This window comes from Canis lupus, chromosome 10 (genome assembly GCF_011100685.1).
Source record: "Canis lupus familiaris isolate Mischka breed German Shepherd chromosome 10, alternate assembly UU_Cfam_GSD_1.0, whole genome shotgun sequence".
Lineage (NCBI taxonomy): Eukaryota > Metazoa > Chordata > Mammalia > Carnivora > Canidae > Canis > Canis lupus.
Window position 1 is genome coordinate 29,895,245 of NC_049231.1, and position 10,613 is coordinate 29,905,857.

Here is a 10,613-nt window from a genome sequence, read left to right on the forward strand (position 1 = left end):
AAAGCTTGGGTTCCCCAGGAAATGTTCTCTGACTTGATTCATGCAAACAAGAGACCTTATCTCACACCACTCCCTCCCCTTACCCTACTGCATCTACACTGACCTTGTCTCTGACCTTGGGCATACTAAACTCATTCCAACCTCAAGGTCTTTGCACTTGCCTGTCTCTCTGCCCAAAATGCTCTTCCCCAGAGCTCTGCTCGGCCCCTCCTTACCACCCAGGGTACAGACTTACGGCCTCCTCTGCCCATCCTCTCTCTGACTTCAACCGCTCATCCAGCCTTACTCTTTATACCATGGTCCTATTTTGTTTGCTACATAGCCGTCATCACTCTCTGAGAGCATCCTGCTAATTTATTTACTTGCTGTGACTGTCATCCCCACCAAAATTAAACGTCATGAGGGTAGGACCTTGTTCCCTTCTGTTTCTTCATTGACTAGCTCAGTGCGTCCCATCTAGTAGTTGTTCAATAAATATTGGCTGGATGAATGATCGATTATTTCCTATTCTTGCACAATCTGAATTGTATACTTGCTGTATGTCTTGGGTTCCCTCCTATACCTTCCCTTCCCTCTAGCATGAATAGCTGTTTAACATCGAATGGTACACAGCGCATCGTATGTGGGTGTGGGAGATGTAGGGCCCCAGTCCTGTCTTGGCCTTTACTCACTCTAAGAGACTTGGAGATTTCATTCACTCTCTGTGTTTCATTCAGTTTCTTAATCTGTAAAATGACAATAAAAGTGCATAAAGCACAGAGAGAGTGTGAGGATCACATGAGGCTGTGGGTGTGAAATCATTCTGCAAACTGGAAATGCTGTGCACCTTTTAGAAAATGAGATTGCTGTGGACAAACCTGCATTGTTAGTCATTATGTGACAGCATGAGGAATTACTGACACTCAGCCATTTTGATGTGCTAAAAATGGTAATTTCATGTGTCTCAACCTACTATAATTTTTTTTCTGCCTAAAACATAATTTTCCTCCCCATATCAAAGAACTGGCTAAGTTCTTTGATAGTCTCCTCAAAGCTTAGTAGAGTGCTCTGCATACAGTTCGTGCTTGCCCCTGTGTGTTTAGATAATTATGCCTTCCCATAGACGAGGGAGGGGTTCATTCAAGAGGAAGTGCTTATCTCTGCTCAGAGGGCTCAAGAAGCTTTCCCAGAGTGGGTAACAAGTGAGCTTGGTCTTGAAGGATGAGCGGAAGCTCAGCAGGAAGACAAGAGGGCAAGGGCATCCCATGTAGAAGAGTGGCCACTTGCAAAAGTGGGGAGGTGAGGAAACAGGGTGCATTCTGGGAACTCCAGGTCACTGTCTCTGGGCAGCTTAAAACCTTTCTAGATGAAACCGCATTGTTAGTATCCCTCCGTCCCTGACACCCCAGTCCTACTCACTGTCTCTCCTGTTCCTCAGCCCTTTGCTCCTTCCTCTGTTGTGGTTACTGTTGGTTTTGACCTTCATCCATGCTCTCTCTCCCAGGCGTGGGTGAGCACCTGAAGACGAGGAGCCTGTGTCATGCCCTCTGTAATCACCTCAGGAGTGTGATCACCCATCGCACTGTGCTTGCGGTTGTCAGATAAATGGTGGTTCATTGGAGCACTGGTCTCGTCCCTGGGAGATTTCCAATCTTAGGTTAGCTCACGTTAGGAAGAGCAAAGCCTTCTCCAGCTTAACCTTAGTCTGGCGAACAGGGAGAGAAGGGGACTTCCTTTCAGTGAGTGTCCATGATGGGCCACACAGAATACTAGGCAATTCATCCATCCATCCATCCATCCATTTTTTAAGAAAATTTCAATTATACAACGCTATGTTATCAACTGTAGTCACTATGTTATACATCACAGAGCTTATTTCACCATGGAGCTGAAAGTTTGTACCCTTTTACCAACCTCTCCCTATTTTCCCCATCCCCTAGCCTCTGGCAACCACTTTTTTACTGTTTCTAGGAGTTGGACTTTTTTTTTAAAGCTTCCATGTATATGTGATATCATTCAGTATCTGTTTCTCTCTGTGGCTTATTTCACTTAGCATTATGCTCTCAAGGTCCATCATGGCAGGATTGTGGTGAATGGCAGGATTTCCTTCCTCCAATATCCTGATATTTCATGTGAAATATATATATACACACACATATAATATCTTCTTTATCCATTCATCTGTTGACACACACAGGTTGTTTCCATGTTTGGCTATTGTGAATAATGCTGCAATGGACTTGGGAATGCATATCCTGTTTTCATTTCTTTTGGATATTTATCCAGAAGAGGGACTGCTAGCTCATTTGGTCATTAGATTTTCAATTTTCTGAACAGCCTATGTACTGTTTTCCACAGTGGCTGCACCCATTTATATTCCCACCACCAGAGCCCATTTCCCTGTTCTCTACATCCTTGCCAACACTTAACCTCTTGTTTTTTTCTTTGTTTCTTTCTTTTTTTATGATAGCTATTCCAACAGGTGTGAGGTGATATTCATTCATTCATTCTTGGGAGCACCTAATACGTGCAAGGCACTGTTCTACACAGGGTACACATGATAGCAACCAGCCAAAGTCCCTGCCCACATGGGGTTATACTCTAATGAGGAAGACAAGCCATGAATGATGAAAAAGATACAGAAGATCACATAACGTAACATGATACAATGTAATATAATATATAGTATGTAGGAATTTATCATAGATAAGTGGACCTTGTAATATAAGTATGATTTTTTTTTCATTTTAAAGATGAGTAAACCAGGGCTGAGAGAAGTTAGTAACTTGCCTAAAATAGCATAATTGCTGTCTGACCCCATTACGGTACAGCCTCTTGGGCTTTGACTTGGAAAATGTGCACTTGCATCCCAGCACTTGGGCACAGTGTTTTCCCTCTGTAAGCCTCAGTCTTCCCACCTGTAAAATGGGTTAATAGATGCGATCTCCAGGAGGGTCACTGTGAGGATAGAGAGTAAAGAAGGCTGTTTGCAAAGTTCTATAAAAATCTTCAGCCTTCCACATCTTTCATGATGTGCCTCAAATGGCTGGGACAGTGAGAAATTTGCCCTTAGTGTCCTCAAATTGGCCCTTTGTGCACAATTTCTTGGTCTGTTCCTGTTGCTTTGAGAGAAACCAGCTCCAGAGAGGACGGGCCCAAGTGCCGGGCCTGAGTATGTGTTAGAAGGGAGTGTTTCCCCAAAGTTCTCTGGTAACAACCTGCCCACAGACTAGCCATTTCTCCTGCTATAAATAAAGGTGGCCCTACTGGCTCTGTGAAATATCAATAACATGACTAATTATGGAAATTGCATAATGCATCATTAGTTAGTAATTATGATTTTGTCAAGTGCCTGTTAATTTTTATGTAAGAATCACTCAATGTGTGACATGGAAATATTAGCTTGTCATCTGGCTTTCCTTTCTGGTAGGGGAGAGTGATCTTGGAGGTTTAGGTTAATGATGTGTCAGGGTGAAAGAAGAAGAGGAGAGGGAGAAGGAGAAGCAGGAGGAGGGGAAGGATGGGTGGGAGAAGAGGAGGAGGAGAGAGGGAAGGAGGGGGAGCCGAAGACTGTGTAGTGGGACAGATGTCACGTGTGGAGAGAGGCAGGTGGGAGGACTTCCGAGCTGGCCTAAGAAGGTGAATCATGTCAAACAGGCCTCCTGCTTCTCATCCCAGAACCAAAGGGATGCGTGGGGTGTTGACACATTTCCCTAATAAGATGGCATTATCATTTTACAGCCTCCCCGGAGATTCTTGGCATGTCTCATTTTGCTTGAATAAATTATTAATTTGGTCTAATTAGGCTCATCCAGCAGCTGGGAGGCAGGTTGAGCTAATCTGGGATTCCTGTGTGAGTCTGCATGCCTGCATGCCTTGGAGAGGGGGTTGGGGCAAGAGGGAGGGCACTGGAGGGGGGAGGTAAGGTTTCATGCAATTCCAGGCACTTGGCACTATTTCTTCTCAGGCACCTGTCACTGGGTGGCGAGTGCTAAGAACCCGTGTCTTTCTTTGGACACCTGGATTCTAATTCCGCTGCAGAGCTGCCTGCGTAAGAAGAGGACATGGTTCAGTAGAGTAGATGGTGTTAAGTTGTCCTTCAGTCCAGTGTTCACGAGGCTGCTTCACAACCAGGCATGTATTTACTGGGTTTATTCTCTTGGGGTTTTAGCACAGGACTTAAAGCAAGACCGCTCTGGGTTCAGAATGTGCCCCCCCCTCCCCCGCCAGCCCTTTGAACTCAGGAAGTTATGTCAGCTCTGTGGGCTCAGGCGCAGTGAAATAGTAACGACCAGCCCTTGGGTCATCACTGTGAAGATGAATCGAGATGATAAATACATGTAGACTTCCCAGTGTGGAGCCTGGCACATGGGAAGTTCACAAGAGAAGCAGGACAGAAGCAGGTACAGCTATTTTATTATACACCGGGAAACTGAAATCCACAGAAATGCTATTACTTACTTAGGACAGATGAGACAAAGTCCCTATCCATTGTTCTGCCTGTCCCACTGGGCCACTTCTCAAAGTTGACATTGGCATTTAGCTATTAATTTCATTTTTTCTTTTTATTTATTTGAGAGAGAGATAGCATGAGTGGGGGTGATGGGGAGAGGGAGAGGGAGAAGCAGACCCCCTGCTGAGTAGGGTTCCCGATCCAGGACCCCAAGATCATGACCTGAGCCTAAGGCAGACGCTTAACCCACTGAGCCACCCAGGCGTCCCTGTTAATTTCTCTTTCAACAGAAGTTAGTGTTTTCATAGGGAATGACAAAACCAATGTGCTTAAGAGCACTGATTATGTTTTAATGGCATTCAAATCCCTCTGACATTTCTCCCCATGTAATAAGGTTTCAAGATTTAACTTGTTTTTGAGAGAACCAAATCATCTTCATGGGTTTCCCATCTTCTGGTGATCAACAAGCTTTTCTAGGCAGCAGCTCTGGCATCCATCGAACCCCCTCGGGGGCCCCAGAGCTGGTGTGCGAGCTCAGGCAGTGTGCCCATGTGGGATCGACACTGTTTCTTTATGTTTTAGTGTCCCAGGCTGGGCTTTGAGCATCTGGAAGAGATACTTCTTCCCCCAGGTCAGGGGCTGCAGACGGGGCACCCTTCCGGGCCAGGAGCTGTCTCTCGCATCTCAGGGGCCCCCGCTCGGTGGATGGCACTTGGTAGCTTTTCTAAAACTTCTTTATGATGAGAGAACACACAACAACAGAGTTGTAGTGGCTGTCATTTCATCTTTCCTCAGCGCTCAGGAGGCACCATAGCACCTCAAGGCCACCCGTTTAAATCCATTCACAGGCATACTAAACATCTCCCACCATTGCACTGCTGCTGTGCCCACATGCCAGCCTACACAGTCAGAGGGTCAGAGACTGTCCGATAGCGGGGAGGGGGTGCCTGGGACTGAGGACAAAAGAAGGAATCAATTTGTGCAACTCTTATTTAACTATATTTAACTCTTCCCTCTCCATGGCCCCTCTCATCAAACTGGGCTGACCGGTTGATGCTTACATACATATATATATATTTAAAAGTTTTCTTTAAAATTTTAATTCCAGTATAGTTAACATATGGTACAGCTCATTATTATTTTAGTTTCAGGGATACAATATAGTGATTCAGCTCTTCCATACATCACCTGGTGCTCATCACAATTGCCCTCCTTCATCCCCATCACCCATGTACCCCATCTCCCGCCCTTCTCCCCTCTGGTGACCATCAGTTCTCTAAGACTCTGTTTCTTGGCTTATCTCTCTGTCTCTTATTTTTTCCTTTGTCTGTTTGTTTTGTTTCTTAAATTCCATGTATGAGTGAAATCATACACTATTTGTCTTTCTCTGACTTATTTCACTTAGCATAATACTCTTGAGCTCTATCCGTGTTGCAAATGGCCAAGATTTCATTCTTTTTTTATCACTGAATAATATTCCAGCCAATAATACACACACACACACACACACACACACATATCACATCTTCTCTATCCATTTATGTATCGGTGGACACTTGGGCTGTTTCCATATCTTGGCTATTGTAAATAATGCTGCTATAAACACAGGGGTACATGTATCCCTTTGAATTCTTTGGGAAAATATCCAATAGAGTGATTTCTCGATCAGAGGGTAGTTCTGTTTTTAACTTTTTGAGGAGCCTCCATACCATTCTCCACAGTGGCTACACCAGTTTGATTCCCACCAACAGCACATGAGGGTTCCTTTCTCTTCTCATCCTCTCCAACACTTGCTATTTCTCTATTTACTCCCCTCTCCACCACTTCATATCAAGATTGCTGGGACCCCTCCCCACTGGTCTTCTTGTTTTTTGTCTGTTCCATCTAGGGTTCCTTAGCTTTATAAAGGTTAACAACAGATTCCCCTAAATAAGGTATCTTTGTCTGATTCCACTTCTTAAAGGAACCTACTGTAGCTGTCTAATGCCTTTTCCTTGTCTGAGGAAAAAAATCTGTACAAACTTGCTCAAGTAATGTGTGTACACGTGCATAGGTGGGGGGGCTTATAGAATTTGTCCAGCTGCTTAAAAAAGTGCCCAATACGTGGTGCTATATGGACATTTGTTTCTGCTATTATTATTTTTGTTTAAAGATCTTATTTATTCACTTGAGGGAGGGAGAGAGAGAAAGAGCACAAGTAGGGGGAAAGGCAAAAGGACAAGCCAGGATCCCCGCTGAGCAGGGAGCAGGGATGTGGAGCTCGATCCCAAGACCCCGAGATCATGACCTGAGCCAAAGTCAGATACTTAACCGACTGAACCACCCAGGCACCCCTTATTATAATTATTTTAAAGTTTTATTTATTTGTTTTAGAAAGAGAGTGTGTGTGATTGGGAGAGGGAAGAGGGAGAGGATCCCCAGTAGAGTTCCCACTGAGTGTGGAGCCCATGCGGGGCTCGATCTAAGGACCCTGAGATCACGACCTGAGCGGAAATCAAGAGTGGTGCCCCACTGCTGCTGTTCTCACTGTGTATGGTCGCTTTTGTTGTTAGAATTATTCCGTTGTAATGGAGCATGAGGGTAACAAACCAGTGCCCTGGGACCTCATGAGAACTGGAATTGAGACTCTGCCAACGTGTTACACATTCAGGAAATGTTGCTGACAGAGCTGTGCTTTGGTTGGATTCTCAGAGTGGCCCACAACCCCCCAACAGTCACGAACCATAATCCTAGTTATTACAAACTTTGTCCTTGAATTGAACCAGACATCAGAGAGCTGTGTATTTGGACTTCACTACTTCATTGTCTTGGCCCTTGTAGAGTTGCTTTCACAGTGAAGGACATTGTAAGAGACTGGGGCAAACAAACAAACAAAAATAGGTCCTTGGATTTGTAGAGGCTGTAACAGAAGTAGTGTCCATTCCCTTGCCTACTTTCCCTTTACTGGGGACTAGATTCTGTGTAGTCTCCACACCGGGAGAGCTGTCATTCTCCTGACTGGTTTGTATTTAATGCTTTGGACATTAGCAATGTTAAAATAATGCCCATGTTTCCTCTGCCTTTGCTGCTGGAAGTCTCAGAGTCACCTCTCCACCAACCTCTGGCGAGGCTTTCTGGATGCATTTTGTATCCTAATCTGACTTACCATCTTTCCACCGTATTTCCATTTTGCTTTGATTTCATCATAGAAAAATTCTGTTTTACTCTGTAAAACCTCTGTAAGCCACACTGATTCCTTTCAGATCTTAAGTAGGCTATCGGTGAACAAATATTCATCATTCACACAGTTCTGTACCATATAAATGAAATCTGCAGACCCTGTGTGAGCGGACCCCTGTGGTTCAAACCTGTGTCGTTCAAGGGCCAAGTCTGTGCATTTGGAATTTTCACTTGATTCTTTATTACTCTTCACTTTTTAATTTTCTCCATTTCTGGAGAAAATGGGCCTCATGGGCCTTTTGGCTACTGTCTTCAAATTTACCTTCTGTTTTGCCCATAGTCTCTTTAGCTGATTCTAATTCAACTTCTTTGCTGCGTTTTACATTTTAATTATATTTTTACTTCTATAATTCTATTTAAAACATACACCTGGTAATCCTGATGATCTCTTATTTCCCTGTCGTCCTTTGAATTCCCTCTGTCCTTGCTTTACATGACATCTTGATGACTTCCTGTAGCGTTAACGGTAATACCTTGGAGTCATATCATGAGAGTCCTCCAACTTTGTTCTTTCTAAAGACTTCTCTGGCCATCTTAGGTCTTAGGTCTCTTATTTGTCCATATATTTTAGAAGCAGTTTATTAGTTTCTTTAGAAAAGACTGCTGGGGTTTTAATTAAGATTGCATTGAATTATGAATAAATTTGAAGAGAAGGGACATGGTATCTCCCCATTTACTTAGATCTTGAATTTTTAATAGAGAGGCCTTGCACATCTTTCATTAGATTCATTCTTTGGTAATTAATTTTTGATGCTATTTTTAATTAGGTTGTTTTAAGACAATTCATCTTCCAGTTGTTCCCGTCTAGTACATGGAAATACAACTGATTTTTATGTACTGGTCTAGTGTCCTGTGAACCTGCTAAATTCACCCAGTAGTTTTATTAGTGTTTTTTTAGATTTCCTTAGAATTTTCCATTTAAACAGTCATTTCATCTGTGGACAAGTCTATCTTTATGTCTTCCTTTCCAATCTTTGTGGTTTTTATTTCACTTTGTTACTTTATTGTTCTGGATAGGATGTGGTGAGAATGCACACCCTTGCCTTATTCCTTATCTTAGGGAGAAAGCGTTCAGTGTTTCACACTGTTTTATGTTGTTATGATGTTAGCTGTAGGTTTTTCTTAGATACTCTTTCATCAGATTGAGGAAACTCCTTTCTGTTTCTGGCTTTCTGAGAGTTTAAAACAATTGTAAATGGGAATTGAGTTTTGTCAAGTCTCTTTTACATCTTTTGAGATGATCATGTAATTTTTACCCTTCATTCTTTTAGTGTGGTGACTTAGATTGCTTTCTTTATTTCTTTTTTTTTCATCACAACAAGTACCCTCCTTAATACCCATCAGCCATCCAGCCCACCCCCCACCCACCTCCCTCCATCAACCCTCAGCTTGTTCTCTATCATTAAGTGTCATTTATGGCTTGTTTCCCTCTCTCCTTTTTTTCTTTCCCCCTTCCCATGTGTTAATCTGTTTTCTTTCTTAAATTCCACACATGAGTGAAATCATATGGTATTTGTCTTTCTCTGAATGAATTATTTTGTTTAGCATAATACATCTATGTTGTTGTGAATGGCAAGATTTCATTCTTTTTGATGGCTGAATAATATTTGAATATCTATATATCTATATCTCATATCTTCTTTATTCATCAATTAATGGACATTTGGGTTCTGTCCATAGTTCAGCTATTGTTGATAATGCTGCTATAAACATTAGGGTGCATGTACCCTTTCGAATCTGTATTTTTGTTTCCTTTGGGTAAATAACTAGTAGAGCAATTGCTGGATCATAGGGTAGTTCCATTTTAAACTTTTTGAGGAACCTCCAAACTGTTCTCCAGAGTGGCTGCACAAGTTTGCATTCCCACCAACAGTAAAAGAGGGTTCCTCTTTCTCCACATCCTCACCAACACCTATTGTTTCTTGTGTTGTTAATTTTATCCATTCTGACAGGTGCATAGCAACTTGGTATTAGACATGTCACTGGAGGCAAGGGAAACAAAAACAAAAATGAACTATTGGGACTTCATCAGAATAAAAAAATTCTGCACAGCTTTCTTTTTTTATATTAAACCAATCTCAGATTCCTGGAATACACACCCTTTGGTCATGATGTATTATCCTTTTGCTATATTGCAGACTCAATTTGCTAATATTTTATTAAGGAATTGTGCATCTGTGTTCAAGAGGAGTATTGACCTGTAATTTTTGTGTCATTATCTTTTTTCAGTTTTTGTTATTGGATTTTGCTGGCTTCATAAAATGAGTTGCAAATTGTTTCTTCCTACTCTCTGAACAAGTTTGTAATGGATCCTATGTTATCCCCATCCATTCCAGATAGCCCTTTGAGGAATGAAGGACTCATTTTTTTCCAGCTTCTGGGAATGGCACCCACTGATGGCTCCTCCCCTAGAATTGACCTTGGACTGGTGGAGCTGTCGTGCCCACTCTGCATCCAATGACATGGTTGATGTAGGACTACAAAGATCTGGACCACTCCTTTTGGGACAATTTTAAAGAAGCTGAAACCTCTGTTGCAATTCTTTGTTCAATTTCTCCTGCTCAATCTTCCTCCTTTTGCTCCATTATAGGTATTCTTTCCAGGAGCATCCCCCCCCCCAGTAAACCACCTCACTGAAACTCTGTCTTAAAGTCCATTTCTTGGGGAACTCAACCTATGAGAGAGTCTATGTATAATTGGTTTTATTCATTTCTTAAATGTCAGAATTCATCAATTAAATCATCTTGACCTGGAATTTTCCTCGTGGGAAGGTTTTGGATTAAGAATGCAATTTCTTCAGTAGATATAGGATTACTCAGACTTTCTATGTCTTCTTGTGTTGATTTGGTAATTTGTGTTTCTTGAGGAATTTGTCCATTCTACCCAATATTAATATGGGCACACCAACTTTTTTATGTTTAGTGTTGTTTTTTTAAAGATTTTTAAAATTAATTAATTAATT